General features: G+C 42.7%; 1 protein-coding gene and 1 long non-coding RNA gene across 3 annotated transcripts in view; both read left to right on the forward strand.

Moving 5' to 3' along the window:
- The window catches only part of LOC133207734 (BEN domain-containing protein 5), a 965,731-nt gene that overhangs the window by 665,583 nt on the left and 273,967 nt on the right, over positions 1–26,181 (forward strand). The window lies entirely within an intron of this gene.
- On the forward strand, positions 2,980–6,872 carry LOC133207744 (uncharacterized). The gene is made up of 3 exons (XR_009724148.1): positions 2,980–3,085; positions 5,747–5,895; positions 6,725–6,872. It is a non-coding gene; the product is annotated as an uncharacterized LOC133207744 (long non-coding RNA).

Raw genomic sequence — 26,181 nt, forward strand, 5'->3', positions numbered from 1 at the left:
GCTGGTAGACGTCTGCCTTAGCCAATTCAAGCTCAGGATCACTGAGGCCCAAGTCAGCCCCAGCTGCACATCTCCATGCTTCACATGGGTGGTGAAAGCCCCAGCTTTGCCCCTCCTCTGCTGCGCTGTCTGCTGGTGGGTAGAGACCCAGAGCTGGGCAGGCATCTGCATCCCCAGTATGGGCTTCCATTGCTGCACAGGTGAAAAACTGCTTTCAACTCAAAGGAGATGTCCTCTGGAATTGTTCTTGAGCTGGAATAGTCATTTCCACAGACCGATGAGGTGGAACAGTGGGGGTGGGTAGTGAGCTGAATAGCTGGGGACCCGCCAAGGTTTTTTCCACAGATTTCTAGCTTTTTTCCTTTTGTTGCAGAACTTTCAGTAGGTGAGGAGTACATTGTGACTGCTAGATTCTTGCTTGTTACTTAAACCCATGTTCTTTTGGGCAAAGATGGGCAAATATTCATTATGTGCCCAGCTGTGTGGCCTGCATCCCTCCTTTCAGACTGCAACATGCCTATTAGCAGCATCTTAACATTGATAGGGCATAATTCATAAACAAAATATTTTTTTTTTGCATAAATGATACATCCTTTTTGCTGAAATGCTGATAAAATCCTATCACTGCTGAAATTCTGTAAGAATGGCATTTCCAGTAATACCAAATAATTCAGGCTTTTGCTCTCAGTTTGAAGTCTTAGTACTCATGGCAGATAACCAGGCTTTTGTATCTGGGTACAATACTATAAAATAATTATGCAGAGTATTCATCCTGTTCAAGAAGATGTATGAGAGCTTTTTTACAATGGGTTTGCTAGGCAACTTGGATTTTCCCTGCAGGGGCATACGTGGCCTGCACCTGGCTTTCTCTTCTGGAAATACCTGGATTCAATTGTGGTTTAGTCTAGATTACACATGGAAAGGATTCAGTCACCACTGTCATTGCTGCATATTTTATCCATATGGCAAAGTTAACATATAGTTAGTAGAAATTAGGGTATTCCTATCACCCAAATCTAGGACTAGATTAGAATGGATGGTGTTGTCCAGGACAGAGACATATGGACAGATGCTTTAGGAGCATCTTATTTAGCATTCATCAGGTTTATACAGATTAAGAGTCAGTTCTACTGACTTGTAGTCTCAAAAGAGTGAAGCTTCTCCACAGATTAATTTAAACTGTATTTTTCAGGGGAGATTAAAGAGAGATTAGGAATCAATCCCATTACATTTTAATAGGAAGCAGACACTTTTCTATCTTAGGTTCTTTAGAAAATCTAACACTTAAAGACCAATCAGTGAAACAATTTCAACTGGACCATATCTTAGTTGCAAACAATTAGGTGAGGCTTGGGGCTTTTATTCAAGTGCCTAAATCACTCTTAAATGATTTGAAAAAAGCCTTTGTGTGTGCTGGCGTGGTGGGTCAGTTTAACAACCCTTGTTCTTATTCAAACATACCTGCTAGAGGGAATTAAACCCCCAAATAACCTAACCCCCAACAGAAAAGTTTGTTTCCCTTTTGCTTTTCTGGGGAAAAATGATTGCAAAATTCTGGTTTTGATAGAAATTCTCAAACCAACCGAACCACCCCACCACTGATGGAAAGGACGGTCCATGTCTCCTCTCTCCCTTCACTACTGTTTGAAAGTTCTGTAGGGCTGCTGGGCAGCTGTCTTTTGTCCATAACCAGCTCATTTCAAGATTCCTAAGTTGGTCAGGTCTTGCTTTTCTTTTCTTGCCTGCTGACCTTTCCTTTGCAAACACCCACATGTGCATGCACTTTTGCTGTTAACAAATGAAGACTGAAGAAATGCAGGCAAATAAGAAGCAAAGCAGGGGGACAGGGGAGAATCTGCCTATACTAACAGTTCCAGTATGCTTTATTTTTCTTTAGAGTATCTGATGGATGAAGCTGGTCAATCGTCCAGAAACCAGTTAAAGACGTTATACAGGATGAGGACTCAAAATGAATCATTAGCTCTCTATATTGCAAGCTCAGTGCTTCTTCCAGTCAGGTTAATGCTGAGATATGGAGAGTCTCCTTTCCTACAGGGGTAGTGCAGCAAGTAGCCTGCCCTGCTGGTGTGCATGGTTTTCACTTGTAAAACACTCTGACTCTGTCACATTAGGCAGAGCTACAGGTGCATTGTAAAGGAATTTGTGCTGGAAATGAACTATTGAAATGATTCAGTCATTTGTTCACATTAGTTGATGAACTGATTTTCAACGTGGAAATGCATATATATGTGGTTTTGATTTGCTGTTACTAAATGTTTCTTCTATATTGATGTTTAAAATAAAATTAATACTACTATTGGTTGAGAGTGATAACAATTTAATTACTCCTGTTACAAGAAGAAAAGAACTATAGTGTGTAATCTATGTATTGAATTTTAAATGGAATAAAATATGTCAATTTTTTATTAGAATTAATTTGTCAATTGTAGTGTCTCTTTCCAAAATGCTGTTTTCAATGACTCTTGATTCCAAACCTGACAAGTCTGTATTTGTTTATCCTTGATCTTGAGTCCATTGATTTTTGCCTTCTGAGGTTGTGGTTATATTGTTTTTCTTATTTTTCCTACTCCTAACCTGAGAATGAATGCTTTTTAGCTGATTATAAGAAACTAATTCTAAAATACACTTCTTTCTTTTTTAAACTTACAGTTGATAATAGCACAAGAGTAAAGTGGGCTCTATGCTAAGAGCATACAGAAAATAAGGTGTTAGTTTGCCACACCTGTGGCTCCTTAGCAGCATGTGTTGCCAATTTACTCAATGATTTACATAGGTACCAGAAGGCTGCATCCTTGAAGTAGGGCAGAAACAGTGGGGGTTTATTTGGTGTTTGAGGGTGTATATTTGCAGTTAAAGTGCTGTGTCATCTATATGGTCTTTCTAACTGTGAAGTCGCATAGCTTCTTAAGACAAAAAATTAGAGTAATTGTAGGTTAGGAACGTCTAATGTTGGACATCTCTGCTAGCAAGGAGCTGTGACCCCACTGGATTGATACGGGCCCTGGGGCTTCTGCAAAATCTTCTGGTTACAGAAGCAGTGTTTTCACTGTGCTTGGCCTTGCAGGTATGTGCTAGTGTGGTTTGATCAAAGTGGTTTGGACTGGTGGACTTTGCTAAGTAATATTTGCATCTCATTTCAAAAGTAATTTCTTTCTGTGGTAATAAGGGCCATCCTCTAGTGTGTGTTGAAGAAGATGACCTTGGCTACAACCATTCTGAGTTTTCTCTGCAAGGGTCCTTTGCTGCTTTATATAGATAAGGGCATGTAGAAGAGGTTTTGAGAGCATTCTGGGGTTGGTAGGAGCAGCTAAGCCTAATGGGAATCATGCTGGGAGGGGTGCAATGAGAGTGGAGGCACTATGAAATACTTGGTGCCCAGGGCACCACTGATCAAGGATGCTCTCAAGTTCTAGGAGATTCCTGTACATGCATGTATATATATTTATGTATCTGTATGCCTGATCTGCTTATGCAACTTCATCTGTTAAAGACAGCATGGTCTGTAGCTGGTGGGTTAAGTCTGGGATGAGCAACTACATCTGGAGAAGGAGCAAGGACAAGTTACTTTATAAAGACTGGCCTGTCCCTGGGTATATCCCCAGGGATTTACATATTTGGTCTCCATCTGCTTTTACTCAGAGGATGCTTTCTGAAGTGAGCCAGAACAAATCTTTGGGCTTACAGACGCCATCAAGTGTTAATGTTGCAGGGTACACTGGCTGGTAAAACTCAGATCCTTACTTGTATTTGAAAGTAGGAGCATGTAGAGCTGTGGCCACAGGGAGTTCATGTGTAGCACTGATTGCTTTATGCCTGTTGACTGTAGTGTGTGGCCATGTGGGGTGGGATCAGAGATGTCTATATCACCTGTGGAGGGTTTCACATATACAACTGAATGGACTGCAGAGAAGTGAAACCAGACTGAGCAGCATGGCATGTGACAGAGGGATGGGTCTCTGATGCTACTGCCAGACAGCAGGTTTGCCCATGAGCCATGCAGCAATATAGACTCAGCCACAGTATACCGTGTGTTGGTGCATGGCAGTTTGCATCAGATCAATATGTATGTGTATTTACTCTCTTCAGTGCATATGTATTAGTGCTCATACTCATTCAAGCAGAGCACTGCATCATACAGATATGTTCAGGTACTCCAGCACTGCACAGAACTGCCACTGCAGTGCTGATGTGTGAAGATGAGCTGGGGTCTTGCTGGTGAATAAATCTGCATTTTTCCTAACTGAAATTCCCTGATAAGTCTATTAGCCTTGAATCTCTTTCTCCCTCACCCCTCCCCTTTTCCATTGTACAATGCAGGCAGCCCTTCATCATGGCACTGAGAATTATTTTCTTGTTTTAAATCTCAGTTTGAAAATGTCAGAGTTCAGATTTTGGAGAGAGAAGTCTGGGTGCTAAAAGCAAGAATGTTCTTCTAATTAGAGTTATGCCCTCGAGCAGTGAGAAACCATTATGTTTTTATTCTTCCTCTGTACTTGTTCCAAAACCTTTTACATGATCAGACTAAAAGGTAAGTGCAAATGAATAAGGAGCTAAAGGAGTAAAGCAGATTCATAAAAAACCCAGGGAGAACTGCAAGTCTTGCTATTTTATATTTATGAAATAAATGACATTTTAGTCCATGCTGCTGTTTCTAGAGACAAGATATTTGAAAAGACCATTTCCCTACCAGAACCCTGTGCTTTGGGTACTGCATGTGAAGCTAAGCACTGTTAGTACTGCATCTATTTAAAGCGTTTTGGGTAACTTGATGTGGTAAGTGACATGATGTTTCAGCAGAGAGGCTGAAGAAGATGCAGCACTCCATTACCAAGCCCTGACACAGCTCTGTGTGCAGCAGTGGGTGTCATGCCCCTCTGGGTGTCCAGAGCTTCTCCCCCTTTCAGCACAACCAGGGAGAAATCATTTACTACTTGTCTTGGTTTACTGCTGAGTGGGCTTTAAACCTTATTAATTGTAATGAATTTTGGGAATGAAAGACATTGGATTACTTGTAGAAGTTACTGGAATAAAAAAAAAAATAAAGGAGACTGAGGGGAGGGAGTGAGTATTTAAAAAACCCCAAACCACAAAACCCACATCTGCAATGCATCGTTTTCCTAAAACATTAGTGGAGCCTCTGATTGTTTTTCTTTGTTGGATACTGTGGTACCTACAGTAATGGCAGTGTCCTGCTAGTGAATGGGTGATAAATGTGTTTGCCTTTACAGATTTTGTCCCAAGTCTGTATCCCTTTTGGCAGTGGGAATACACGTGACTGTCCTGAGATGCCAGGACTGTGATGTGCTTGAACAGCTGTAACGGGGGGTGGCAAACACCATACATCACCTGCATGAGCCTATGTACCAAAGCCCAACTTGTGTCACATAGCTGTGTGGTCCCTTCCTGGCTTCTGCTCCAAGCACTGTGAGCCTGGCTCTGGGGAAGTACCATCTGAGCTTTCCCCCATATTCATCAGTTCTATTCACTCAGACTCTGTGTAAGCTGTTTGCACCCAGAGGTGCCTGTTGAGTGCACAAGATAGAACCCCCCACATGGGCACTTGCAGATCCATTCCTGCGTAACTTATATTTATGTACTACATGAATGACACATCAGCCAATGTGTGAATCTTTGACAGGCAGGAAACTTTGAGATAACAGAGGGGAAAAAAACCAACAATCTCGCTTTTTCTGGCTTATGTTTTTCCTGATAAATATTCTTGCAGGAAGCATTATAATGGAGAATGTTATTTGATGCAAGATACAAAAATGGGAAGGTGCTGCTGTGAAGAGGAAAATACTTCATTTACCCTGTTCCATCTCTGCTGCAAGGCTGTTCTCTGGGATAGTGGGGTAAAATGCCTTATTTTCAGAGGTATCTGGAGCTTTATTTTCTTTTTGCAGGCTTATGTTTTAACGTGAGCTAGTGCATGGCTCCATGCTGGGCTGCCTTGTGGGGCTCATAACCCTCAGGCTGGGAGTGGTGCTCTCTGTTAAATCTCTGAAATAGAGGAGGAGGTGAAAGCTGCACCTGTGTGTTTATCTTTCAGTGCATTGGGCAGTGGGAGTTCAAATCCATGGCTAGATACTCTTGACTATGGTTCACATGCATGGTGGAGTCAGTTGATGTGGAAGCCGAGCATGCTGCCTGCATGCTGTGACACCAGAGCATGGCTGGCCCATGGTGTGCTGGAGACCTGACTGGAGCAGCTACCCCTGGGCAGCACTGTCACTTGTAGTGTGATGCAGACTGGGGGGATTCTTGCTGGAGGACCTATTTGCAAAGACAAACTGACTGGGGGCTGCCAGCATATCCTAGCCATAAAGCAGTACCACTCTGGGAAGTATCATCTTGGTATTAAGGAGACCTATAGGTAGTCCCTAGTAAATGGAGGCTGCGTTTGCACTGACCTTCAGGCTTTCTCTGTGCCCACAGGAGTGTGGTGTCAGTGCATGACTGGGATGGACTCAGCCCTGGCAGTGCTGCTGGCTACTTCAGCTTCACTGCTGATGCAGCAAACAGTTTAGGGGAGGCTTCTGAGTTATGGTACCTTCTTTTCCAGGATCCACTGAGCTAAATCATCTCATTAGAAGGATGCATGGGAAAGATGCATCATGGCTGTAGTTTTGCACCTGTGGTTTGAACAACAGCTGTCTTGTATCCAGAAGCCTGTGTGTGTCTGAGACCAGATTTCCTCTTGCAGGAGAGAATTCAGAAGGATGAAAGGGACCATGAAGAGGGTGATTTAATGGAGCACAGACAAATTCTGACTAAAGAAAACAGACTTCTGTTTTGATTTTTTTTTATCTTGTTTTTTGCTGGTTCATTAAAAGTGTTTTATTTACTTTAAAGGTTTTGTATTTATTCCTGACATGAGGGATGGAGTGAGAGAGGGCAGAGAAATCAGAAACATTTTGATAGCAGTTGTTGTCTGTCTAGATGCCAGCTTTCTTCAGGGAAAATCTTAACTGGCATGCTAGCTTGTTGAGTCTTGAATAATAAATAATGAGGTGCAAGGTGGACAGATGGGTGATGGATGAGTTTTGTTAGGCTTAAAGGGAAGAAAATTTCCTTTTCTTTTACTGACTTTCTTTTTTTTTAATCCTGATTCAAACAAACCAGAACTAGATCATCCGATGGAAAAAAAAAATATAATCCCCATCTTCCCTTTAAAATGCTTTCTTCAACCCAGTTGAAATGGAACTCCAAAGTCTGCTGTATCTAAAGGTCATTGTGTCCCCCTATGCAGCAATGCTGGGGATCCCTGAGCTGCCCTGGGTGTTAAAATATGAAGCAGGGGATGCTCACAGAAGGTGCTCTCCCCTGCAGACACTGTCTTAATTTTCTTTTTTCTTCTCCTAATAATGAACCATTTAAGCCTGGAAATAAGTCTTGGGCTATGGATGGCAGGGCAATAATAGGTAGAAATGTGCATCTGTTTATTTTGACAGGGGTCATCTCTTGGGAAGATGTTTATTGTTGGTTCCCACTGTGTTGGCAGTCACCTCTGTTCTCTGTTACGTAGCATGGATGTCAGGATTTTATGGCTTGGATTTTTGCATTCCCTATTCTTTAAATGATTGAGAATTATTCCTGGCAAATCAGGATGTGAGGGGCTGGGTATTTTCTGTGACATTGAAATGACCAAAAGGACATCGTGCTGCACCTGTGTGGGGCTGACTGTGTGTCCCTGCATCCCACCACCAGCTCCGTTTCCCAGTTGCTCTGCCAGGACATGGGGCAGCCATGGCATGCCAGGAGCAGTTGAGCTGAGAAGGGGATGTAGCAGGAGGAACTCCTCTGCCTCTGTTCTGCTGTGAGATATCGAAGCTGTCTCCTGGCTCTTTTCCACTGGGTAGCAGTCTTGGAGTGTTCACTGTTTCCCTGGGGGATTACAGGAGTCAAGGATAGGTTAAATGAATGAAATTTGATGGCCTAAATAGGAGCTTAAACTGCATGATCAAAGTCCCTCTAATGCTGCTGCCAACTTGTCCTCTGCAGTATCTCCTGAGTCAAGTCAATCCCCTTCCCCAGGCAGTAACTTCAATTCTCACCAGTAGATGCAGCTGGCTGTGTCCTTAAAACCTATCCCCAGAGACCCAGGCTTTGGGTTTGAGTGCAGCCCAGGGATCTGCTGCTTTCATCTGTGCTCTAACTCTGCATGCTTGTGATCCGGATGGTCCTGCTGCATTGGCACCAGAAAGCATGAGCCACCTGGGAAACAAAGATGAGGATGTGTCTCTGCAATGGCTCTGTTATTGAGGTATTTGTGTAGTCTTCTATCATCAAGTTTGAAGTGCACTTGTTTGTAATGGGGGTGCTTATCAAGCTCTTTATGGGCACACACTGACCTGAGGGTGAGACACCCTGGCTTGTCCTCTCCCCTTGCTAGTGACCCTCACCAGTTCCATCCCAGGGGCTATCAAAGTATTGAAACACCTGGACTCTGGGTGACTCTTCTGAAATGCTGTCTCATGCAAACAGCATAAGAGAACACTTAATCTTTCAATTAAAAAGCCAACTATAGAAGAGGCTGTCTCAGCTGCTCTGCCTTGATAAGAAGGGAAAGCTTTACAACTTGCTGTCAAGTCATAACTCCTTCGTGCACACACAGGCCTACTCTGCCAAAAGCAGGCAGAATTGCAGAGAGAAAACCTCCCATCAGTTTCATCTCTTTATTGAAAACTATCTTGTCTGACAGCGAGTCTTTTGAAGATAGATGTTTCCCACCTGTAGAACTCGCCTAGGACTGGCAGCATCCCATTGCTGTTGCCTGAGGTCTTTCCTGCATTCCCTTGCTGAGTCTTGCAGTCTGAGATTCCCTCTCTGCTCATGTCTATTGAAATATGAAAAATAAAGAACAGACCTTCTGAGCACAGGTCTGGCTGTTAATCCCAAGCACATCGGTGTTTAGGCATCAAAGGCTTAATCATCCACTATTTATCCACTGCTGGGAGAATACAATGTTTAAGTTGATGGCTACAGAGGAATTCCTACAAGTGTTTCTCCCCTTGTAAGCATTTAGGATGAAGGGAAGTAACTGCCTTAGGTTATAATAAAAAAACTTGCCTTGGACTCCTGGGTTACTGATCAGGAATTCCAGTGATTTGAGGAATGCATCTAATCAGCTGAAGTAGCAAGTGCTGTGTCAGAGGATTATTCTAGGAAATAAGTATTACATTTGATTATGACATTGATTTCTCACTTATTAAATTCTAGCCAAAGAAGGTGTCGAAGAATATTATTTCTATCCAAAAGTGTTTTGTTACAGACAGCATTTGTGCTTGCTAAGCCTTCTCTTAAGCTGATGGTTATCCTTTAAGAACAGTGTTCATTGACTGAGGTGAAGGCACTGGTATGCTTTGCTGAAAAGAGGGAAGCCCAGACATTTAAAATAGCTTTTCTTTGCTTCCTGATGATGCCCATGCACAGGTACCCAGAATTATAGCATTGTTTAGGTTGAGAAAGAACTTTAAGGTCACTGAGTTAACCTTTCACTGCCAAGTTCATCGCTAAACTGCGTCCCCAAGCACCATATCTATGTGTCTTTAAATACCTCTGGGGATGGTGATTCAACCACTTCCCTAGGCAGCCTGTTCCAGTGCTTGGCAACCTTTTCAGTGAAGAAATTGTTCCTAATATATATTCTAAACCTCCCCTGGTGCAGCTTGAGGTTGTTTCCTCTTGCCCCATTGTTTGTTACTTGAGAGATGTTCTAAGTGCCAAACTGCCTAGTGGCATAGGACTGCTTTATGTTAGTGATTTGGGGGTTTGTAAAACTTTCATGATTGTTTAGTGGAAGAGTTTGTTTAATAAATGGAAGGAATAAGGGTCTGCATTCAAGTACAGGCAGAGCCTGGGGAGCCTGAGCCAGGCTCATGGAATAGGGGGAAACTGTTCCCAGAGGCACAGGGTATCTGGTAGAAAGGAAATAGTGATTAATGCAAGTTTAAACAAGCAGCTAGACACTGCTCCTTTGATGCTAATTGTAGAAAAAGAGGATGGTTACTGTTGAAGTGATTTAACAGAGACTTTTGTGAGTGACTCTCCTTTCCAGAACCTCCATGAATGTTACTCAGTGGCTTCTAATTCTCTACAATACCAAAGGAACCATAAGTTTAGTGTGGGATAAGGTGTTTCTGCTGGGAAGATACCCAGTCTTATCCACAAAGCAAACCTGTGAATTGATTCCGATTCTGTAAAAGGCGGTATCTGTGTGAATATATGTGCTCATCGTGTGTGCGTGAGTACACGTGAATAACTTAGAAGCCTCAGTGGTCAAGTATATAAACATTCTGAAACCCCACCAAATGACTACGATAACACCACTGGTGATCACAGTGTCATGTAGTCTTCTAGAGGTTCCTGCTGAAGGCTATGATCAGGTATTACATGCCACCTGAACATCAGTACCAGCCCAGGTGTGTGCTCTTTGCCCATGGCAAGTGGGAGGTGTTTTAATTGCAAATCTAGTGCTGACATAAGGGAGGATTAGCAGATGCTGACTGTGCTAACCTTTCTGCACATCCTTGGGGGTATTCCAAGCCCTCTGCCTATGACCTGGCTGGTTCACAGCATCCTGTAAAATCCTGGACACAAAGATGTTAATTAGCCACCTCCTATCCACCAACTAAAGGTTACATGCTGAAAGAAGGAGAGACCAGAAACCTGGAATGTGGTGGTCTCCTTCTGAATGGGTTAATCGATAAACATTAATCTATTATGCCAATTAAATGCTTAGAGAAGGTGAAGTGCTATGTATCTAAGTGCCAGGTGTTGTGGGAAACCTGGGTCATTGCAATATCAAAGGTGCCATGTGATGGATGGGAGATTAAACAGAGGTCTCTACTACACGGGCTCATTAATGATTTTGTAGCATTTTTCATGACTGAGATCTTCCCTGGGAATTGAAGGTGAACTCCTGATCAAGATTTGAGCTGCTTTTATTTTCAGCTTCTGGTCGGCAAAAATTGGATGCAATGCTGAAAACCGGTATGAGCTATGAAAAACACTAACCTGAAGTAACAGATGGTAAAACAATAATGATGGATCCAGTCAACAATAATTTCCTGTCCTACAATTTCTTCTGGCTGTGGCACTATACTGCAAGCTGAAGGGCTGAGCTAATTTCTGGACTGTACCACAGTCTTCCTGTATGATGTGAGATCAGATCATATGGGACCACACTCCTCATTTTGGATGCCTGGCTTGATTCCCCTGAGGTGATTTTGAGATGATTGTTCTTCCAGGGCTTGCACTGGCTGTGGCTGTGACTGTGACTGGACTTGGCCCTCAGGCTTAGTAGAGGGCTTGAAGCTCAGCTCACCAGCAGCCAGCTCAGCAGTGCTGAGGGATGCCCAAGTGTTCTGGAGGTCAGATCTTGTGTGATTTGGTCATTACTACACAGAAGAGAGCCTGAGCCAAATCCCTCTCTAGGTCTAGGCTAGTCCTTAGCCAGAGAGGAAGGCTTTCAGTCAAACCAGAAACCGGTGCCTAGCCCCTGAAAGTGGAGGCATCCAGGGCTAATGCTTTGTGTAGGCTGGAAAGGGAATGAAGCCCCACCTCCTTTACAGCAGCATAATATGGCCAAGTTGATAATATTTATTAGGTAATGATAAGCTATACTATTGAAACACCTGCAAATAAGGAAACCATGTACAGGTGGCCACTTAATAGGATTTGTTACCAGGCTTCAATACCTGACCCCAAGCACAGATGCTGCTTTCCTCAAGCAGCTGTGCTGTGCAGCTCTGCTTTCTACCATGGAAACCTTCCCTACCTTCTCCAGCTGAATTTTAGCTTCTTGAAGTCTATGTGCTTCCCTCCCCTCCACCCCAGCCCTGTTCCCAAGGTATTATCATTTCCACAGTTTGTTGTTTGGAAAAGCAGGCTGTGGTGCCTGTCATCCTTTGTGTGTGCTTTGTCTTTGTGCCAGCTCACATCCCGAGGAACTGCAAAGTGGCACCCGCGCTCTCTGTCTCACAGCAGGCATGTTTTGCATTTACTGACACATGGGGAGTGACTGACTAATACTAACATGAAAACAATTCTGACAGAACAAGGGCTTGATGCAGGGAGGGGGGGAAATCTCCAGGAAAACAGAGCGTGTTCAGCATATGCTATTGCTTTCACCAGTTCAATAAATATTTATTGCATTTCTTATAATAGAGTTTCTCTAGTGTAAGCTTAAGTGGAAGAGAGTGTAAGGAGAAGTTTAGGCAGATAGTTTGGTTTTGTTTAAAAAAAGCAAAGAAACAAACCCAGAACAAGGTCTCCATCCAAGCACACCAGCAGAGGTTCTTCACAATTTAAATGAGAAGATTTCTCCCTCTAGTGCAGATAAGGTGGGAATAGGGGACACAGCAGCTACCCAGCCTTCTCTGCGTTGATTTGGTACCTGGGGTGTGCATGTATGGGGGAGCCTTCATCCAGTAAAGGCTGATATTAGATTAAACCCTTCATCATTAGAACTTGAACACTTAAAAAGTAAACCTGCGGTTAGGAAAAGGCAGTAACTGAAGTAGTAGTAACAGACAGTGTGCATCTGTTAAATTCAAAGATAGAAAAGATGCTTGATCTGGTGCGAATAAGTGTAAAAATCCGTAGGTCTCATGTTGACTGGTTATTCCACTGGATAGCTTTTCCCTGGTCACCTCTCCTTCATTTCTGCAGCTGACTGTTGGACCTGACTTTCCCTTTTATTTTTCGGTCTACCCACTCTGCTTGCCTTGGTTGAGCTTTTAAAGCCCTGCTCCTTGGATTTAACGAGAGTCTTCAGGCTGTTTGGAATTTGTCATTTTTAATGCTGGTTTTTGGCAGAAGCATCCATGTTCTGTGACATTTCCCTTTAATTTAGAGCCACTTTGGAGCATCTGTAAATGGTCATGAGATAGGAATTTTAATTGTTTTAATTATATTTCTATCTTTCACAACCCCCCTCTCTCCAATGGGCCTTTTTACATTGCATCAGAGAGAATTTTCTTCGCCCCAATACATTTTTCAGATACTGACATCTGGAGACATTCATCAAAGAATAACTTCTAGTAGAAACCAGAAATCCATTAATGAAGCTGGAACTATTTGCATAGTAGAAATTATACTTTATAACCTTTAAGGGCAAAACTCATGTGATTGATGTAGAATACAATTATAGTTAATGGTCAGGGTGCAAGGGTGTTAAAGCCTGTTGTTTTTCAGACCCACTCTTCATCTCTGGCACGCTGGGGCTGGTGCTGCTTTGCAGGGAATGGGAGATGGAGGAGGCTGTTCCAAATAACCCTACTGAAGGGCATCATCTGCAGTGCACATGAAACCTGAGGGCGTAGAGGCACCTAACATGCACTGGAGATCAGTGCTTTGTAGCAGCCAAGCTTTGCACCAAGGCCTGTAGAAATGCAATGGTATTTATCTTGGTTCTGTAGGGAAAAAAAAGCTGTGTTAGGAAAGAAGGGAAACAATGAGGTTTGCTTCAGACTTGAGTTTCTAATACCTGGCTGCTTTCACCTCTCTTTTTTGAAGGGCACAAGGAGAGTCTAGGAGGAAAATGTGGCCTGTAGTGGCTGTGGATATGATAGGCTTTTTTGGAAAGTTCAGGAATTTCACATGTCCCACAGAGATGGGTTGTTGGAACAAGCAGGATGCAGCCCAGAGGTCACTGGAAAGAGGAAACATGCAAAGTTGACTGAGATGCTGATGCTATGCCCTGCAGGGAAGCTGCCTAGAGCGAATCAGGGCTAACTCTATTAAACCAACTAATTTTGTACCAGCATGGAGGAAGTAGTTAAGAATCAGATCTGTGTGTCTGTCTTTTGCCCTGTGATGCAGAAGGGAGTTCAGCTCTGTCCCTGCAGCTGCCCTGCTGCCGCAGTCCCAATGGGATCCCACCAAATAGGGTCAGCTAATCCAGTTGAGCTCCCAGCTGAGGAAGGCTTATGGCCAAGTGATGGGCAAAACGAATGCAATCGAGACTGACCAAGTCCTCAAGTTATTCAAGGGGATAACTTGGTAAGTCTAGATTGCGATTGTGTGACTCTGTAATTGGGTGAGCAGGATGCCCCTTGGATTCATAACAGATTCTGATCCTTTATGCTGAAGTAGGTAATAATTCTACAGTTTGGAGCTTCTTCTATCCAGTGTGTAGTGTTAGTTCTGTGGTGCCAGTACCTAAGGAGGATTAGTGCTGAGATCTTTAACATAAAGTCTGTTAAGGTACTATCTCAGGACACATAATTGCGCTACTACAGAGCTGCTCCTTTTTAATCTCCGTGCTTTCTGCTCTTGGGTACTACCCATTGGGTTTTCAATCATCTCCAGCACTTGGGTCCTGGCCTTTGTCCAAACAAATAAAATTCTTCTAATTCAACATAGCATAAAGGCATAGCAGTATCTCCTGTGTCCCAGATGAAGGTGGAGAGCTGAGCTCTGGGGAAGCAGATGGATATTTCAGAGTCTGTGTGTACAGAACAGAATGAGAAGAAAAGCAAACCTGAGTAGAGTAACCTGAGCTATTTAGGGGACCTCTTGTTTGGTAGAGCTGGCCACTCAACCCTTTGTACTTCTGTGAAAGGAATATTAATCCTAAATTCCTCTTCTTTCAAATATTCAAACCAGCAAGCAAGCCATGAGGACTGCTGTGTTTTATGAGTGTGATTGAAAATCCAAGTCCCCTCTCTCACATAGGATTAAGAAGGGAGCACAAGACACCTGCATTTCACCACATGCCAATGCAGAACTTGGGCTGCTGGGTGCAAGCACAGTGCTGCAAAGGAGGGGGATGGAGCCTGGCACATTTCTCTGCAAAGGTGCTGTGTAGGAGGACACTCAAATTCTGTATTCCCTAAAGGATTTCTGGATTATGGGGTCTGTTTTTCTGTTTTTAAAGGGATCCAAGTTTCTAAGCTGAATTTTCTTTCAGATGTTTAACTGATAGTGATGGCAGCAGAGGAAATCAAAGGAGGGGATTATTGTCTGTGCATCTCAGTCATTCTTGTGGCTGCCTTTATCTGCAAGAACATTTCTGTTCCTTAAAACCACATTTAGCACACACATAAAACCTTTTTGGCAGGTGGGCTCTGTGCTGGTACTTGGATTTTTGGATTTCTCTGTGACAGATGGAGTCTTTGTCCCTCTCAGATCTGGGACTCTGCACTTGCATTCTGTTTTCAACTGCCTTTTTATTTATTGTACATCAAAGGGAAATAACATAAAGGAAGCAGGAAAAAAGAATATTTAGTTGTTTTTCTGAGGAAGAAAAAACTTAAACGAAGACCTTCCATCAATGCTTTGTGAGCTCACGGTCATCTTCATACGTTCTTGCAAGCTAATTGCTTTAACCAGAGCATGATACACTATCAATGCAGGCTTTCTATTTAGAGTTGCAGGGTTCTGCCTATCAAAGCATTTGCCCTGAGAAATTATCATTGGTAATGATAGAGGACAATGGCTTTATATCCTTGTAGATGGTGATCACTATATTTAAAACTCAACCACTGCCAGTTTTTATCTACTCCCAGTGTAAGATATCCTGGCTCAGACTAGCCCAAACATGTAAGTGTTTCAAAGAGAAAGGGCTCCTTGCTATGCAGCCTGTTTGCCTCTGTTATGCTCTTTAGTCATGCTTGTAATTGGACTGTGAACACTCTGTGCTGGACTTGCCAACCTTAGATGAATATGAGGCCTGGAGGGGCCACTTGATAACCAGACACTTCATAACTTTTCAAATTCAGACTTGAAGTTCAGTGTATGGCCTGGAATTCTGTGGGAGTCAGCTGTGAAGAAGGCAGCGATGCCTGTTGCTCTGGTTAAATCAAAATGCATGGAAAAGGCAGGGCACAGCTCTTCCTCCCGCTCTCCCTCCCTCTCTGCAGCAGGCCTGATTTCATATTCCAAGCATCCCTGCACCTGATGCCTCCGTGGTGTGAGTGGGAGTTCAGTGAGTTAGTTACAGAGCAGCCTTGACCAGGAGGCAGAGCGAGCCCAGCGTACCCACCTCAGACAGCAGAACAAGCCCTTCTTCCCCAGGTACCTTTCCATGTTGTTTTCATTAGCCACCCACTCCAAAAATATATAGAACTTAAGGCTGGCTGGCCAGTTCAGCCAGGAGTGCAGATCTCCCTGAGAAAGCAAGTCATCTCATATGCAGAAAGCTACGAGATGGAAGATAAGAAGCAAGATGCTTAAATCAGGATCCTATTCAAAACGAAGCCTGTGCATGATTATTCTTTGTCTTACTACTCCTGGAGGATGTTTAGAGGACGCTAATGACTTGTCTTTCAGTCGGAGAGATCCCAGAGCAAATTGTAGGTTGTACACAGTATGATATATCTATTCTGCAGTCAAAGACATGCCTAGACCAGTCTGAGGAATGTTTCATTTGTATTACAGTGCCATTAGGTGGCATAGAAAAATAACAATTTGTCAAGCTTCCACTTTGCACTGCACATGAGCTAATCCATGAGCCCAATGCAGGCTACTGCCCTTCACCCTGTGCAGCTGTGGCTGGATAGCTGTCCTGGGTTCAGCAGTAGCAGTCATTTTTCTCCTTCTTAGTAACTGGTGCAGTGCTGTGTTTCTGACTTTCAGCCTGGGAACAGCGCTGGTAACACCAATGTTTTTAGTCGTTGCTCGGTAATGTTTAGTCTGACCAAGGACTTTCTGAGTCTCATGCTCTGCCAGGGAGTAGGGCAAACTGGGAGGAAGCAGAGACAGGACACCTGACCCAAACTAGCCAAAGAGGTATTCTATACCACAGCATGTCATGCCCACTATATAAACTGGGGCCGTTACCCAGAAGGGTCAGATCACTGCTCAGTTGGGCTGGGTATTGGTCAGTGGGTGGTGAGCAGTTGTATTCTCTTCCCTTGTTATTTCCCTTAGCATTATTATTATTGGTGACAGCAGTAGTGATTTCTGTTATACCTTAGTTACCGGACTGTTCTTATCTCAGCCCATGGGAATTACATTCTTTCCATTCTCCTCCCTATTCCTCCAGGAGCAGGGGGAAGGAAGAGGGGGAGTAAGGAAGTGTCTATGTGGTTCTGAGTTAGACTGGACTTAAATCACAACAGTAGCCTATGCAGAGCTTTAGGTGTCACAGAATGGTTTGAGTTGGGAGGGACCTTAAAGACTGTCTTGTTCCACTCCTTCTCCTTTTCCTGACACACACAGGGACACCTTCCACTGGACCAAGTTGCTCAAAACCTTGTCCAACTTTGAACAATTCCAGGGATGGGGCATCCACAACTTCCTTGAGCAACCTGTGCCAGTGCCACAGTGCCTCCTACTATCTAATATAAATCTACACCCACACCCAAGCTTAGACTTTGGTAGGTGTGTGCATGCAAGTTGAATCTGTATTTGTGATGCTTGGATATAGCTGTCAATGGGGTGGTTGTTCCAGCCAACACTGAAATGCAGCCATCTCTGGGGTGAAATGAACAGGTTAGTTTTTCAACCAAAAGGCTTAGTGTTAGTGGCAAATAAGTTTTCATTTGGTAGAGATTAGCAAAGAAAATTAGAACTGCTCAGATAGCAGTAACTTTCTGGAGTTGGATTCTTCCTCTTGCAGAAACTACCCTGGAAATAACTGATTAAGGCTTCAGTCTTGAGTAGTCTCTAAAATCTTGTTGTTCTCTCCCCTTTCACCTCCAATCTGATCAACCCAGCAGAGTGGGTTGTAAAGTGATGCTGGTGAAGTGACTTGCTGGTATAGGGAACTCTTTCTATCCTGGAGTCCAAGTTTGAGTTTCATAGACAGGCTCAGTTGTAGTACTGATCCAGCCAAACGGCTTAGCTTATGAGGTCTGCTGGGATCACAGGCAGAGGCAGTGAGAGGAGCAAGTAGTCTGAGTATTATGGTTTCCACAAAACAAGTCTCACAACCCTGGATAATTGAATAGATCTTCCCTGTGCTTATTACAGTCTTGTGTGTTTGAGAGATACACTTTAAAGTGCTTCATTTTACCCCCAATTAACTTTAATTCATCTTGTCTTGAGCTCTTGAGAATGGAAACCCTGCCAGATTGGTTGTCTTAGGTCCTTTTCAAAAACAAGGAAAAAAATGGGAGGGTCACACTGATTGCACCAAATTCTATAAAATAAGAGCATTCGAGTGAACCCTTACATTTTCACCTCTATGGAAATGAGTCTCTGTGCAAAGTGGAGAGCCTGACAAGTGATTATTACTTTCTGTGCAACATAATGGCCTTGAAGTACCATAGGAGAAAAAAACAAAACTCCATCACTTTAATTTGTTCAGTTGGTAGGCTCTAGCAAGTAATATCAAATGTGCCTACCAGAAATTCTACATTTTGGGGGTAAACTACTGTCATCCCATTTTGCATTAAGACTAGGATGTATTGGGTATTACTGCAGTTCTAGTTTCCCACAAAGGCATAACACTTGCTTTGAAATGACAAGAGTGGAAAGAAATACCAATTTCTGTGGGTCTGAACCTGCCCTAAGTAATGCCATTTTGCATGGAGACTCTGTTTTGTATAAATGAATAGTTGCATATTGCATTTTCTTTTTCTTACTCCCCCACTTTTCAATACACAGAGATGCCAATTTGTTAGACCTTTGATTGCTGCAGTCAGTTTCTGTAGCGAGAGAGAGGCATAAAATAAAGGCAGGAATAATACTGAGGAAAAACAAGAAACAAGGCACTGAAAGTGCAGAACTTCTCAGGAAAAGAGCTGAAGTAGACAGAAACCTATTGGACTTGGATTCTTCCAACACATGAACACTTAACTAAGCAGTAGTGCAATATGGGGAATACAAGTGCAATGAAAATGGGAGACTGAGCAGAAGCAAGGTGGAAACTGGAGAACCATTGAGCAAGTTACGGAAGTCCCCTTTGCCTTTGTCTGAAATCCTTGCCAGCAAACTGTGAACAAAAAGTTACTTTTATTGTTTTGTTGCTCTATTGAATGTGGCAATACAGTCTCCTGTATAACAAGAACACTTGCCCCAAAACCTGAAGTCGCAGTGCAACAAGGGAACACCTAATAGCCAATGTGTTATCCCTGTGGAAGGAAATGTTCCATTAGCAAAATGCTGTAAACTGGCAGGCAGGAGGGCAGCTAAGCATTTTGACCCTATTAGCCTGGAGATAGGAAACCTGGTAATCCTAAATGTGATTGCCTCAGAGATAAGAAAATGCTAGAACTGCCGAAAGCCTGCAAAAATCCATCTTTGGGAGCAAAAGGAAATGAGGTAGTCTAGGAGCTAGAAAAGGTACAAAGAGCTCCATAATTACTCCATTTCATCTTTATGTAATACTGACAGGTAAAATACATCATCTTTGTTTCCTTCTAGTGCTTTTCTCTAGCATCAAGATGATACTCTGAGTTCTGAAGCTGTGCAGGCTTGGAGATCTGTTGTGTCCCTTCCCTTCAGTCAGAAGTTTCTCTTTTCCAGAGAAAGTGTGGTCACAGAGCCATGTGCACAGAGAAGCAAATTTCATGAATATAAGAACTCCATAGGCTGTTAACAGTGGTTTAACAGGAGATCATGAAAGTTGTTGTAGAAAGTAACTTCGTTGAGGTGGGAAACAATCAAAGGATTGTTCTTTAGAAAGTTTTAATATCAAATGAAACATCCATGAATTCAATCAAGCATCCAAGTGGGGAAGTGAAATGCTAATGTTCTTCATGCCATACATGTTCAAAGGCTGTTTTGTGTCATTCCTTCAATAGTTAATGCTTCAGGGAATGAAGGTCTAAGAAGGCAACTCATGCTGCCAATGAAATTTGGAGGTAATAGTATCAAGTTTCATGCAGTTATGTTGTCCAAGCCCTGTGTCCTCAGGCCTGTTTTGGTGCTTCAGGGGCAGGGAAGAGTAGCTCAGCCATATGACTGTGCAAATCATTAATGCCCTGTATCCAGTTGTAAATGTATGGAATGTTTTGTTTTCACAGCACTAACTCTCTTATCTATGAAAGCAGAAGTAGTAGTATTCCAGGTTACTGTTAATTTAGATCTTTGCTGATCATAGTTGATCGGTAGCTGTTGGCTACTCTGCATAAAAGTGCTTTATAAGAAATTCCAAGACAGCCAAAAGCTTAGCTAGGTAGAAGTCCAAACACTGATACATCTTATGTACCTTTGTGTGGCTGCCTGCCTTTGACTTGTGGCTAAGTGTCTGTATCTATGGAATAATTGAAGTTATATCAGTGAGATCTTAATAATCTCCACTGTGTCTCTGAAGAGCAGTCTTGTGTTAGGAATGGCCATGGATAGGGGTAGAAGGAAATGGTTAGCATTAAGTGGAGCTGAAGGTAAAGGTGATGAGTCCTGCCTCTTTTTTTCTGGGCTTTCTCAGGATTAAAATAAAGATGTTAAATTCAGAGGTCAGCTGCATCAAATAATGTCCTGTTCAGTGCCATTTGTACTGTGGTGTGCTCTGGGAAATACTAATCTCTTTACTGGAAGGGTTTGGCACATTCAGTATTGGCCCCATGTGTCTGGTTGCTAGTATGAAGAGAGATGGTTATTAGCTTACTGAAACTACCTGTTGTGTGAAACAGTGAGAACCCTAAGTGGAGATTTTTGTATCTGTTACAGTATGGCAGAGTATCAACCCAGGGAAGCAACCAGCAGAAGTTCCACAGATGTGTCCTCAGAGCCTTGTTAGTTTAATGCCTAAAACTCTTCTAGCCAACCTGTGTGAAACAAAGCAATGACTGTATCTGCAGGTGGGTGGCTCAGGCAACCCAAGCCAACAAAAAGCAATCTTCCCTCCCTGGGGAAACAGGCAGGGGAGAAAATGCTGTGATCCTGAAAGACTTATCTGCAGTCTCAGGGGCTGGAAGTAAAACCAACTCCTCTGCTTTGCTGAAAGCCAATGAGGGCCTTGCAATTATTTCAAACATGGCCAAATGGGCAGGAAAAGTAAGACTTCAAGGTATGGTTGTGTATATTATCTGATGCAAATGGTTTCCAAAACACTCTCTATGATTGAGGAGAAACAACTGTGCTCTTTAACATCTCAATAGCAGAGCATATCGATCATGTGGAAAAAACCCCTACCCCAACTGCTAATTGAAACAGCAGTTGATTAGCAGTGGGTGCTGCACCCGCTGTCATGGCAGGGAAACTAGTTAAGGAATCACTTGGAAAGGACTAGCAACGCTGATGAGCATAAGGAAGAGTCATGGCCTTATGTCACTGAAGGAGATGGACCGATGAACTGAGACTAACAGAGGAGGCAGGTGACCCCCATCACTGGTGGAAAGGCAGCAGCTGGTGCTGCATGGTTTGCTTTCTTATTCCCAGGCTTCAGAATGCCATTGCATGGGATAACTTCAGAAAGCCTCCAGCAAGTCTGGGACTTCAAAAGACCAGATGTGAGAATTTCATTTTAATGTATTGACACCAAGGCTGGGGTCATTGGTAATATCTTGAAGAAGTAACAAGTGATTGTGTAAATACATGTCCCCCAGCCATTTACTTCTGTTAGACAGTGCTGGGTATTTTATCACAAATTAATCATGCATTCTGACAGGAGCAGAGTGACATTTTCTGCTAAACTTATCCCTTTAATTAAATGTAGATGCTCCATCTTCAGGCTGACAGTCTTGGGACACCTGTTTAATTTTTTAATTGGGGCAAATGGTTTGCCTGTTCATCGTGCTTTTCCTTTTGCATCTCCTCATCCCCACACGTGTTCGCAAAGCATACCAAGCAGAGCTGCAGATATTGAGCAGGACGGGCTGGGCTGACAGCTAAGGTCACTTCAGCAAAGAACTGGAGCGCTCATGTGCTTGAACTGAGAAGGCTGCTGTGTTTGGTAAATGCAGATTGACAGAAGTGTCCAAGTGACAACCTTTCTTTTCTATAGGAAGCATTTAATTACTGCTTTACATTCAGTGAAATGCTCACAAGTTTCTGCACTCACATCTCCCTGAATCGTGATGTGTCTCATCACAATTTTCCTTCTTTTCCATCTAACCTGCTTGAAATGTGTTTTGAGAGAGAGTTTTATAGGGGATTTTGAGCATTAAAATGGCTCTTTTCATCCTCTTAGAATCCCAAAATGGCGAGTGGGTGAGCTGCTGTCTTCTGGTGAGATTCTAGATGTACCTGCCCTTGCTGCACATAATTTCAAAAGGCTGGTTTAGAAATACTATCTTGTTTAGTGATTATGTTTTGAATTGACTGTTTTATGCTTCACTCCTGTAAATGAAGGATTTCTTTTTTATTTTCCTTTGGATTCGTACTGCTTTTCTGAAGTCAAGAAAGATACTTTTATTATTGTTTTTTAAGTATACATTTTGTATTTGCAGTGCCTTTCCAGCTAAGTATCTTTGAAGACCTCATAAATTGTAATTAAGCTATACATCATTTGAGGTCTGGTTTTCTAAAGGGCTGAATTGCTGGCTACATGAGATAGCTGCTGGTAGCATCCCATTGTGGAAGAGACTCAAGTGTCTTCATGGCCTTCCAGCTCTCTGAAGACACAGTATGTAGAAAACTTCTTTTTTGGGTGCTTCAATTGAATAAGGAGGAAAACTAGAACTCTCTGTGCTCATTTTGGAGCTGTTTCTACAAAGCAGTTAGGGAGGTAGCAGCTGTCAGATGACTTCTGGAAATGAGGCCTGGAATAATATTCCACTTATTCAATTGTCTTAGGTCACCCTGTACCAGCGCTGTTAGTATGGTTAATTCACATTGCTGTACCCTGCCACATCCTGTTGATGTGGCTGATGTCTTAGGTTGTGGCAGGAAATGCTCCCTGGAACAAAGTAACTTCATGTTGCTGGTGTTTTGTATGATTTAAGAGTAGTTCAGAATCCTTCCTGATTACCTCATTAGTGGCAGGCTGCCAGCTGCAATCCCATGCTGTATTACTTCATATCTGGTTCACCTTTCCTTGTGTCAGGTGCCCCAAAGACATCTTAATGTGATGCCACTTTTTTGTCCTGGCGCTAGCACTAAGCTTGTGGTATCTCTCTCCTTTTCAGTTATCATGAATAGTCATGAACTGCAGGTTTGCCTGTAATTTATAGTCTTTTATGTGGAGTTCACTATCCTGCTGAAGCATTTCATGTTTGGTTTACCTGGACTGCACTCACTGGTACTTCAGGGCTTCACCAAAGCCAAAAAATCTGGGCCTGAAATAATGTACTAAAGGTGCATTTCAGGCACATACAGCTCATATCCAAACTCAGGTTGGAGAGAAAGAAAATCTTTCGGTGGATGTCAGAGGGGACAGTCAAGTCTGTTGAAGAGGAGATGGATCGGGGTGCAGTGAGGGATGGACTTCCAGGTGCTTTACTGGAAGATAGAAGTTGGAAAGTGTGGTATAAGCACCTCTCTGGGGCTTATTCTCAGCACTGGTAAAGATTCTGCTGCCTAAATTACAGCAAGTCTGACAAAGAGCAAAGGGTCTCTCCCTTGCTGCTCCTCTCTCCTCCCCATGGTCTTTTAAGTGGTGCCCTTGGCAGCAAAGGGCTGCTATCACACGGTGGTATGTTGCTTGGAGACACTGCTTTTCCAGATGTGCTTAGGCTCTGCGTGCTTCCTGGGAGAGCAGACTTTGTGTTCAATGCCCTGCCATGTTGAGAAACTTATTTATTTACAGCTAGCTTTTCTTCTTTTTCATTTTTCCATTTAAGATTACTTTATAACAGTCACATACTCGAGCATGTTTAGGTTTCTTTTCTTTTCATTTGCATGTCCTCCAATCCAGAAGGAGGCTTAAAGAGAGAGCTTGGCTTCTTTTACAGAGAGGCACATTAACAGCTATCAGAGCAGGACACTAATCCTTTCTTTGGTTCCTTTCTGTATTATTTTTGTTGTTCGTTCTCCAACATGCAGCACAGAGCGAACTCAGTGGGGGCTGGAGAGGAGACAGAGGCAGTCAGTGCTTCCTACTTGACTAAGGCTAAGAGTACTGTGCTGAGTGAGAGTGTTTGAATGTGATGAGTTAGAATAGGAATGAAGTCTTGACGATGAAATACAACCCAAACTTGACAAGATTTGGTGAAATACAAAACCTGACAAATGCTGATACTTGCTTAAAACACTGATAGCCACATCCAGGGGCTGTGCTGACTGTCAGATCTCTTACAAGTCTTCAAAGCAAAGAAAGCTCAAATTGCTCTGAATTGCATGCCCCTTATGTGTTGCTTGCATACCTTCTCTCTCCAGGGCTGGACTTCTTGCTGGTGTAGACACAACATAGCAATCAAAAGGATCCTTGCACTGGCTCTGGATATTTCTACCCTGGTTCAGACCACTGAACCAGTGCAGAACACCATATGAACAATGTATGGAACTGCTCCCAACTCTGGCACTTGTGGCAGGCTTTGAAGTGGAGGTTCACATTAAAAACCTACTGTTTAAGAAATATTTTTCCCTTTTACCCTTCTCTTCTGGGATTTGTCCAGAAATGGCTGGTGTCTGATAGCCTGATAGCATTTGTGAATGACTTGGTCACAGTCCAATCCTTAATAGCCATCTGTATTTCTTTGCGTCAGACTGTGATCCAGCTCAGTTGGTCTGATTAGCACAGCCCTAGAGAGGCCACTGGCTAAATATCACAGCGTGTAAACCTTAGCCTCAAGCTCTGGGCTGGGTCCATCACACCAAGAGGTAAAGGGATGCTTTTTTTAGCCACTGATAATGCTGTTTGTTCAAAGTCTCAATTTCTGATCCAAAATGTTTTGGGCCAGGTTCTGATTCCCTTAACACTGGCTTTGTATTAACTTAATTTGCCTGTGGAAAATAATTATAGAGTAAAGGATTATTTGGTGTGAAGGTGGAAGAACTGGGCCCTTGATTAAAGAACTAAAAATAGTGAAATAGAGTTTCAAAGAAGATGTAATTACTTCTTTTATCTGCCCAGCTCTTATCATTTGTGAAAGTTACTGGATATTTCTTGGTGTGTTTTCAGACCTGTGATTTGATTGCATATTGCAGTCTTTTATGTGGCTCCTGAACATTGCAGCAATCTCTGCTTAAACAAATGTAACAATGGTAGTCATGTACCTATTGCATTTGCTATTTTTGTCCTGTCAACTCATCCTTTTAAAAGACACAATTTGAAATCAGTTTCTTCCATATTTTTCTCCATCAGTGAACTCCCAGATCAGATTTGCTCAGGTTTAAAGTCAAAATAAGGTTTCTGTACCTGCCAGTGCTGAATGCTCAGCCTGGCATCTAAACTTCAAGCTGTGTTCTTCCTGCTGTGTGCGTTACCGTGTTAGCAGTCATGGCTCTGGAACCAGCCCTTTGCTGGCAAATTTGCTGGAGATGCAGGAGATGGAAAAGATTCTGCTTGCTGGTCTACATGATTTTGTTCTTATTAGGAAACTAAACATGCATTAAGCCAAAAACTTCTTTCTCTGATGTTTTCAGAGCTGCTCCAAGATTGTGCCGATGAGGAAAGAGCAGGACCGTAGACTTGGAACGGGCTTTGAAGGCAGCAGTGGGTGGTACTACAGCATCTTTTAACTGATGTTACCCTTCTGCTTAAAAGCAAACAGAGAAATACCTCCTTCAGTTTATAGTCTTTACTGTTTCCTGATGCAGCCCATTAAAGAGACAAATGGGTTTACAGTAGCCTGCAGTACTGTCCGATGTGCTGTGCTTGATATATAAATGACAGCTTGACAATTTCCTGTGTGTCTTCTCAGCAAGGTTCTTTTTAATTGTTAGAAGGCTTTCTCTTCTTCCATTAGTATGATGTCATTAAGCTGCAGCTCGTGGGATTTTACACTAAATATTTCATGTTGGGAAGCAGAAGTGGTACTTTTTTTTTTTTTCCTTTGCTTTTCATGGTTTTGATTAGGAATTCTACTGATCCCTGTCCAGAAGAGCCCTTACTAAAATGCAGCTAGGGAATTAATAAGTTAAAAGTGCATGAGAACTTTCTGTCAAAGTTAGGACAATAAGCGTTCCTACCGCTTAGTCTTTACTGTCTGTCTCTCAGCCCTCTTAGCCTGAACAGAGAGACAAATTAATATTCTATTAAGAAAGAAAAATTTGCTTTCTTCTTGCTGAGTTGGTTTTGGATTCAATGCCCTGCTGAGTGCATGGGAAGCTGTTAGGGATATTAGGAGGAATAAACTATGCTTTGGGTATTCAGGAATGTTCTGGGGTATCTGTTCATTATAGTACCTTTTTTGTCTCTCCAAGCTTCAGTATTTTGGATCTAGT

This window comes from Neopsephotus bourkii, unplaced genomic scaffold (assembly GCF_033783945.1).
Source record: "Neopsephotus bourkii isolate Nb327-2 ecotype Australia unplaced genomic scaffold, CSIRO-AGI_Nbou_v1 NB_234, whole genome shotgun sequence".
In the NCBI taxonomy this organism is placed as follows: domain Eukaryota; kingdom Metazoa; phylum Chordata; class Aves; order Psittaciformes; family Psittacidae; genus Neopsephotus; species Neopsephotus bourkii.